The sequence below is a fragment of the Athene noctua genome, chromosome 12 (assembly GCF_965140245.1).
Source record: "Athene noctua chromosome 12, bAthNoc1.hap1.1, whole genome shotgun sequence".
Lineage (NCBI taxonomy): Eukaryota > Metazoa > Chordata > Aves > Strigiformes > Strigidae > Athene > Athene noctua.
Window position 1 is genome coordinate 20,424,084 of NC_134048.1, and position 9,434 is coordinate 20,433,517.

Genomic DNA, 9,434 nt, shown 5'->3' on the forward strand with positions numbered 1-9,434 from the left:
CTCACAGCACTGCTCGAGTTCTTACAAGGAGCTGAGACCTCCTGGATCTCTCGGGGTTGGAGAGAAAGTACCAAGCTGCACCTGAGGTATGGGGGAGCTCCTCTCTAGCCTAAATCCAGCCTGAAATAACAACCCCAGTTTAAGCCCAAGTTTGAGCTATGCTGCGATGGTCTCCATCCCTCTCATCAAAAATCCCACCCAGGATATAAGAAAGCTTTCTGACCATCATTATACTGGCAACATTTTTGGTTCAGTGCCTGAACATTCCCCAGCCAAGAAGGGTTTCACTGGAAAATTCCTAAACCAGATCTAATTTACTCCTAAATGTAATAAAAATTCCAGGCCACATCCTCAAGTGCTGCAGCTCCAGTGCCTGAGGCAAGGTGGAGTGATGCCACCTCAGCGGGGACCTGGCACACAGCGCTTTGGCCAGCTACTTTCCTCTTGCTCTTTATGGACATTCCTGTTTGCCTTTACCTTAAACAACCTAATCCGCAGTGGGCAGCTGTAATTAGATCTGTAGCTCGCTCCTTTTTTCGTGTCTCGCTGTTCAAACTGTTGAGGTGATGTCTCGCTCTGAGCTATCTTGTTTGGCAGTGGATGGTACAGGCCAACGTGTTCATGACTCAGTGTTTCTTTTGGTCTGGAGTGACTCAGCTTCGCCTTTCAGGACGTGGTTATCTACTCCCATGTGGTGTTCTCCCCCAAACCTTGCAAAGGAGGCTCTCAGTATCGCTGTGCCCGTGTCATTCCCTATGAATCATGTGGGAGTTCAGATAAAAATATCAGAATAGCACCTTAGTACTTATTTATGTTAAGATTAAAAAAAAAATTGGGTACGAGTCAGGCAATGCCCATCCAAGTTGATGGGCAGAGACTTAAAAGTAATCTGCAGCCCAAAGCCATACAGCACCACATTCTGGGAAGAGTAAAGTTCCTTCTAAACCATTTCCTTATTTAGAGCTTAGGGGTAGAGAGCCAGAATTTTCTCATCAATTATGCAGAAAATGGATTTAATTGCTGGCCCTTCAAAACTAGACTTGTAAATAGACCTCCTTGTCACAGCAGTGGGCCTGACTGCAGCTCAACTGCTTTGTCCTGCATCTGCGTGTTTAAAATGTTGCTGAATCCCTGTGGTCAGAAGACAACGTTGACCATGAAGACATCTGAATCTAAACAAGAGTCACAGGACAGCAGAGAGCTGAGGCTGTTCCAACAGTGCTGATGCACGAAGGTGGGGAAACACAGACCTTGGGTCATTTCCTTGTCTATGCATTTCACACAAGGCTTTTGTTTCCACATCAATGCTTTGACCAACCATTGGGCAAAGCCTTCACTAAGGATTTTGAAAAGCCATTCCTCTGGAGGGAAGGTATGTGTGGAAGAGCAACCAGTTGAGTGCCCCAGCCTCGCACCATTAGATCTGTATCTAAGTGCATCAAAGAGCTCAGAGATTTACCCAGTGGCAGTGAAATGCTTTAAACTGCTTTTTCAAGCCTCGCTTGGTGATACTTGGGGCCCTTAAGCGTTAACTAGGAGTGAGAAGGAACGTTTCTCTCTGCTAAGATGTGCCCCTCCTGACTGCCTACACATCTGCAGAGGCTCAGAGGCACATTTCTTTCCCACTAAGTGTCTGGTTTAAATCAGACTCAAACTTGTTCCAGATACCAGAACATGGAGAACTCGTGACTCATGCTCTGTCATGCCTATTCTGGCCCAGAGGAGCCTGGTGCCTCCTATCAAGCAGGGAAAGGAAAACCCAGGGATGTTTTAAAGGGTACGGCTGGAGGGTGCTGCAGCAACAGGGAGCTGCCAAGGAATCTCTCTGTCATGCCTATACTCAGCTGGGACTTGGGAGCAGCAGTCAGGCCTCTGGTGCAGGTGATTTAAGGTCTAGGAGAGATACTCACTTTCTGCAACAGGATGAACACACGCATTTGAGCAAGGGAAGAGTCACGCAAGCATGGCAGGCTGTACCTTGGCAAACCTGTGCACTGAGGGACATTCAGCTTTAAAGGGAGCTGGAGGATTGATTACATGGTGACAAACAACCATCAAGATACCCTGTTTAAAACCTCATGATCGAGAACATTTATGTGAATGCTATCCAAAGGTCCCCACCTCTTTTTTCAGCTGCTATGGTGTCTTTCCATCTGCTGAAAAATTCAACTTGGTTTTCAATATAGTATCTGCAGTGACAGCGTGAAAAGAGAAAAAGTAATTGCAAAGGGATGGTTTTTCTTACACCCAGGGAAAGCACAGGCAGGATTACTGCCGACAGCACCTGCCTGTGAAGGGAGGAGGCTGAACCCTTTATTTTGCCCCACGTGCATCTTTCCAGGGTGCCTGGGTAATAAGTGAGAGAGACCAAACCTAAAAGCAGAGAGTTTAGCAGCAACATACCAAGCTGATCAGCGGAGTGGAGAGTGGGATTTTAAAGATGAAGTTCTGCAGTTTTCTCATCTAATGAATTTCCAGATACGGCAAATGTAGCACACCACACTCCCAATGAAGCTGGCAGGGGCTTGTGAGCACTGTGGGTGCCACTGAACATCCAGCCAGCAACGTTTCCCTCCATCCCACACCAGGCTGAGACCTTCCTTCATCACAGTCTCTTAATAAAAACAAGTGCTCACACAGGGCTGCCCACCTGGGTGCTTTACTTCCCACGCAGAATTAAAACAGATAGAATCCACTCAAGTAGAAAAGCTATGAATAAATTTGCTGCTGAACTCCATATTTTCTACTGTAATAAAGCCTTCCCGAGATCCTACTACTATTAGTCCCAAAGATTTACAGGAATCCTTAAAACTTTATTTCCCTGTACAATCTTTTTGCATCTTAAAATGCATGCTGCTCACCAAAAACCACCCAGACAGCGCAGTGCAGTTCAGTCTGTTCACTCTATAGCCAAGCTCACCGCACACCATTGACTCATTTCAAAGCAAATTAACTCACATAAAGTGGATAAGGATTTGCTACCAACAGCCAGAAGTTAAAACCAAACAGCATCAGAACGCTCTTCTCTTTCCATTAAGGTACGATAGTAAACAGAGTTTAGCTGAAAAAGAAGTGCATAAAAATATCTGGATATGAAAATAATAGTGGGGATGGTAGAAAATTAGTTATTTCAATAATTAATTCTTCAAAAGACTGAAGGTTTTAGATCTGTACTTATCCAATTTGAAGATGCTTGAGCTGAAGAATACAATTTCAGAATTAATATGCACACCGAGGGCATTTACTTTATTTCATCTCTATTTCAACATCATTGACTATGAAATGACGTGAATCAGTTTTTAAGAAGCCTCATAATGCCTTTTGCCTGCAGATGAATTGAGTGAATTCATAAATGCAAGAAGTTGTTTAAAACAGATAGTCCCAAAGATTTAGTGTTACATTTTTTTCCATGTTTTAGTGCTCCAAAATATTGCCTCAATACCAAGTAATGAATGAGCAGAAATAAGAAAATCCTAGAAGTGAGCTTAAAGGGGGGGCAGGGGGAAGCCTAAAACATGAAGTGCAAGAAAAAACAGGGCTCCTCTCCCATGGGTGGCCACTGCTTCTACCAGCCTCATCACTTTTCATTCAATTATGTTGGGGGTTTTTGTTTGGTTTGGGGTGAGGTTTTTTTGTTTGTTTGGGTGGTTTTTTTTTTTCCTTGAAATTACATTAGCCAGCATTTTAAAACACCAGTCCCTTGAGACTGATAGCTACCCCAAAAGCAGGTACAACATATGTACCATTACTGAAAGCTTCCCAGGGGCTCTTTCCTGCTGAGACAGCCCTAATCCAAAGCCCGTACCATGACACAGGGCGATCGTGTCCCACAGCACAACTGCCCATGTTGAGGTATCACCCAATTCTCTTTTTTTAAGCTCCTTTCTATATCACTGTGGAGACATGCTGCTCATAGAAAACAGCCTAGCTGGAAGGGACCAAGACTTCAAGAAATTGTGAACTTCTCTCAGGATATGGAACAGTGGAAGCTTGTTGCTATTTATACTTTTTTTTTTAATTAAAAAAAAATATACTGGTCTTAGCTACAGTTTACTTTTCCCACTTAGAAACGTGGAAAAGTTTGTTCAGCTTAAAATTTCCTGTTTGGCATCAGCAGCTGCTGGCTATGATATTTATAAATATTTCAGCAGACATTTCTAGGGCAATCTGGTTACAATTAAACGGTGAGCAATGCGGCAGAGCTCACCGAGCTCACTCCCCGGCAGAGCTCGTGCCGCCCGAGGTGACCCTCGGGAGGAGAGGGGTTGCTGCTCGGCGAGCCGCGTGTGCTGCAAGGCGAGCATTAGCAGCCAGCAACATATCTTTAGGGGGCCTGTTTTTAAAGAGAAAAGTGAAATCACTAGCTTGTGCTATCCAAATAGTAGCTCAGGAGGAACATTTGGTCAGCAGGCCCGGGACCACCTACCCAGCACTACTCATTGTGCTCCCCAGTGCCCTTGAGCATCCCCAGGTTGTGTGGTGCAGAAACACTTCTCCACGCTGAGCATCCCTCCTGCCCATCTACCCCAGTGTTTTGTGCTCTCCCTGGTACACCCGGCCTCAATTTCCCCCAATTTCTTGTTAATCTGACCTAAAGCTAAGCGAGTCAGACTGAAGGGCAGAGGGAAAGGCCCAGGTGGAGACAACCCTTTGATTTCCCAGGCACATCTGCCCACAGCTTTCTGAAGCATTCACCTCTGCTGAACCAAAGGCAGATGATTTCTCCCCAGACAGCCACCACCTTGCTTCAGGGCTTCCTGGGGCCAATTTCTTCCCATAATTTTATAAATAAATTTGTAATCTGTACAGCTCTAGTCCTTAAATGCCTTCAGACAGCTCAGCACCTCCTTGGACTCAGCCAGACTTTTGGGCAGCTGGCACACAGCATCCTGCATGGACGTGCTTTTGACCTTCAGTGCAATCACCCAGTGACAGGCAGAGGAGGAACAGGAGAACGTGGCTTCCTAACGAGCCAGCTCACTCCTAGAGTCAGGAAACCTGATAAACAATGAGGCAATGGTATTGCCTCAGAAACACTAACCTGAAACAGCAGCTGCCCTTTTTACTGTAAAGGTACTTAGCAGGGGAGAGATTACTCAGAGGAATGGCAGGTGGAGAGGACACGTGTGCCAGTGAGTTGCTTTCCCCCCAGACTGTCTGGTTTTTACCTCCTTAACACTACATCTTGCCTTCTCACTGTGTGAAGGGCAGCCCCAGAGGCTCTCCACCAGCCACACAGCTGGGGGGCAGCTGGCACCTCTTGGCAAGCACAGTTCTCATGCTGAAGCCTGGGCAGCCAGGTATGGATGAGCATCTTTCCTGCCCTGTCTGCACACCCGATGGAAAACATGTCCCAGATCTCCACCATGAGCTCTTTGGGCACAGCTGAACCACTACTGCTGGTGGCTCAGCACTGATTCAGCTCAGCATCCAATCTTTTAGGGCTCAGAGGCCTCTGTAGCTTCACAGGCATTTCAGAAAACCCCAGAGCACAGGCCATTTCATTACTGTTTCTCTAGATTTCAGGGTAACAGCAGCAAGAACGTAAGGTAGAAGCAGTCCAAAAGAAGGAAGCCCATAAACAACTCTGCAGTCAAAAGCTTTTATGGAAGAAGCGACTTGAAGTTCCTCATTTGCTGTTTTTACATAAAAAGAGGCAAAATATGCTGAGCAAATAAAAGGCATAATTGCACAGCCTCACCCCCAGTCTGTTTCCGGCCGTACGCAACAGCACCATGAACTTCTTAAAGAGCAGCATTTCCTGAACCTCAAGTGCTCACAGATGGTGTTGTCCTGGAGCACTTTCTGCTGATGCTCCTCGGTTCCCTTCGCCTTGCGTGACTACTCTGCAGCTTTGGTTTGTTTATTCCACTTTTTCCTGCTCTTTAGTTACGAGCTAAGGAAGGGAACCAGGCACTTTTGCTAGTTTAATCACTTGCTGGTGCCAGTGTACGTCCGCGGGGGTGATTAACGGGGTGTGTCACTACCATTCATGTGAGCAAAGATTGCAAAATCTGGTCTCTTTAGCTTGAGTGCTGGGTTGGAGGTACCGTTGTCAGGGACGAGTCTGTAAATATTTCTGCCTGAACACTTTGGTTTCTGCATGGTAAGAAGGGTGAGGATCCGTTATCTGCCTAGGAGCTGGACCAGACATAGCCAGGCATGGTAGGGTACCCTATCCAGCCAGGCCCATGGCCTGAACTCAGATGCCAGCTCCAAGCTGGAAGCCACATCACCAAAGCCATGAAGTACAGTATTCCTAGAACACACACCACGCTGGGTACAGGGATTAGGATGCCTACAGTTAGAGCAAATGGATGGGTCTGCAGACTAGTTATAAAATGAGCCTTAATTATAAAGTCACGACTGCTGTCCTGGTCATCACGATACTTCACCTTTCGTCAGAGCCATCCTCTGGCTCTTCATGGAGGTTGATAACTCCACAAATGCTGGATGTACAAAGAAGGTCTTGTAATATTTAGGGGTTATGTGGGATTTCTACCTAACAGTTGCTGAAAAAGGTCACTTATCCCAATTGTAAACTCTGAAACAAAGGCAGAGAGCTAGAATAGCTACACAGAAGCACTGATGGCAATCCTGAAATGCCTCCACAAAACCAGAAATTCAACAAATACCCTCAGAAGGCCTCCAGCTTCTGCGCAATTTTTCAAACAGAAAAATCTTGATTCCCGTCCCAGAAGTAACAGTTAAAATATAACCAGGTTTGCATTTGTCAGATAATAGGCCTTGATGCACAAGCTGCATATGAAGAAAGAAATAAATGAAGCTGTGGCTTCAGAAGTCAGATGAAGTCCCGTTGGAAAGACAGACTGAACAGAGAAAGAAGAAACAGGTGGCAAGTCAAAAGCCTAAGAGGCAGCTGAGCTCTTTGCAAAGCTGCAGAAAAGTTAAAAGGTAAGTGTACCAGGCAAGAGACCTGCCCAGGCCAACTCATGACAATCCTGTAAAGAATTTTTCAGTCTATCATGAATGGCAGCATCCAACAAACAAACCCTTCCTGTCGCCTTGCTTTCCAGGAGGTGATAACTGATCCTTATGAAAGTAATTCTACCTCTAGCAGGAGGATGCCTTCACACGACGCCGTGGGCTGCATGACTCACTGGACACTTGATACTCTTGCACCAAACGGCTTTTGCCAGGAAAAGTGCTGAGCTTTTGTGAAGTATTTAATCATAAAAACATTCCAAACCAGTAAGGCATCAATTCAATATTGGAAAGAAAGTCCCCCTAAATATTTTTCTTTGGGGAACTTACGGATTTCTGTGAAATCTCTCAAATGTGTCAACAAAAGGGACTTGGAAGAAAAAAAAAAATAATGCAAGAGTTGCCTGAGCCACAGCTGGATGCCTGCAATGCTGATTGCTCCGTCGAGCCTATCTTTCACCAGCACTAGTATTACCCTTAGTTTTTCTTTTTGCTCCTCCTGAGACAACAGCTAACAGGTGCAATGACTTTCCCATAAACCACGAGTAGAAACAAGAATTTGCGTACAGCAGAAAAGCAAGGAGTACAATTTCTTCCAGTGATGGCATGTGGGTGGCTTCCCCCCTGCCTTCAGGTTTGACTTTCAGGGGTCATCCTTCTGCAGCACATCTGGCTGCAATGCCTTGGCTTCAGTCAAGCCTTTGACACACGGGAAGGCTTTTTGCCTTCCCACCTTCCACGTAACGAGGCGCAGGGAGCTGCCATCGCCCACCTCAGGGCCCTCCCAGCCTGTTTCCCCCAAGCCCCCAGCACTTGGGGTAGGTCAACTCCAAATATCTTCTATAAGCCAAGCAAACAGTGCTCCAAGATTTCCGTGATGCTGGAAGAGCACATGTTTTCCACTACAGCGCTGCATGTGAGATGTCTCCCAGGACAAAGCGCAGCACTGTTTTTTCTCTTGCTTTAAATATACCTGCAGATGGCCACTAGAAAGTTAAAGAATTTTCTAGAAGAGAAACGTCTCTGGCTCTTGTCTAAAAATGTAAATGAGCAAACCCACCACATGAAGCTCCCCAAAACACAGCATTTCACATTCAGCCTTTGCTTTTCCAGCCCTTCACTGCTTCAACCCAGGAGAGCACTGGTGCTCAACCAGCCCAGGAGCTACCACCAGCATCAGCCCAGCCATGACCACTAGGCATCAGCAGGATTAAGACTCCGCAGAGCACACACTTAAAAGCTGTATTTTTCCTAAATGGATTTCTGCATACATTTAATTATTTTGTTGAACTGGAGCCACTGCAAGTGAAGGAATCCTTATTTTAAAAAAGTAAACAAGGGCAGCTGCACATTCCTGCAAATATTCAATAGAAAAACACTCTTGACTCCAAAGGAGGAAAAAAAAGCAAGATTCTTCTCCAAAAGGCTCTTATTTGCTCTCAGCTTGGCTCTTTCTACCCAGCTCTGAAGGGAGCTCCTAGAGGACAGCCCTGCTTTGAGCTCATGGTGGCATGCACCCATGCACTCTGGGCTTCAGGTGGAAATACTCTGACAGCACGAGAAAGCAAAACCCACTGGTGCAATATAATTATGTGCTGAACACCCCAGGGGCATTGGCCATAAGAAAGTTAACCCTAAACACTGCTCGTCCCAAGGCTGCCTCAGGGACTCTGCAGCTGCAGCAGCCTGATCCCTCACCCACCAGCGCCTTAATCAGGCTTTGCTTCTTCCCCTCCGGAGTGTTGCTGTCTGGACACTCCTGGAGCTGCAGGGTGGGATGGGGACACAAGGGAGTCCCAGCTCCCCCACCCCACCCCAGCCCTGGGCTGGGACATCCCTCAGGTTCCCACACCCAGCCGGGCTCACAGAAGCTCTCTGCCCCTCAGCCAGCACTTCCCCAGGGGAGTTATGTTTCTCCTCAGCACCAGCAACTTCCTTCTTCCTTTCACTTCCACCTTTTGTCACATCAAAAAAAAAAAAAAATTTATTTAGGAAGTGACAGATAAGTTTCATATTCCCATCATCTCAGCACTCCTCATTTCCCCATCTTTCAGCTGCTCTCCTCTTGCTTCCTTCCCTTTTGCACCCCTTGAAGGCTGAAGCAATAATATCTCGCTCCCCTAGGTGGGATGACTGCCAGCACCTGCTCTCACTTCACAGGGAGAACGTCCTTGGGGAAAAACATCCCCAAAGTGCCCCTGAATCAGAGCGAGAGATGCAGTCCCTGCTGATCAGCTAAAGAGCTCAGCCATTGCCATTGATCTAAGACATCTGGGTAATCCTCCCTGAGCACAGTGGGGTGAGAAACCAACTTGGAGCAGGGAAAGGGAGGGAATTAAATCATCTCAAGAGTTTCCACCAACATGAACTGTCATCTGGAGACACCGAAGCCCTGGGGGGGCTTCCAAGCAGAGAGCCTGTGGGAAGGTGCCCTGGGATGGCTTCTCAGGATGTGGGATCCCAGGGAAATTATAGAAGCAAACACAACA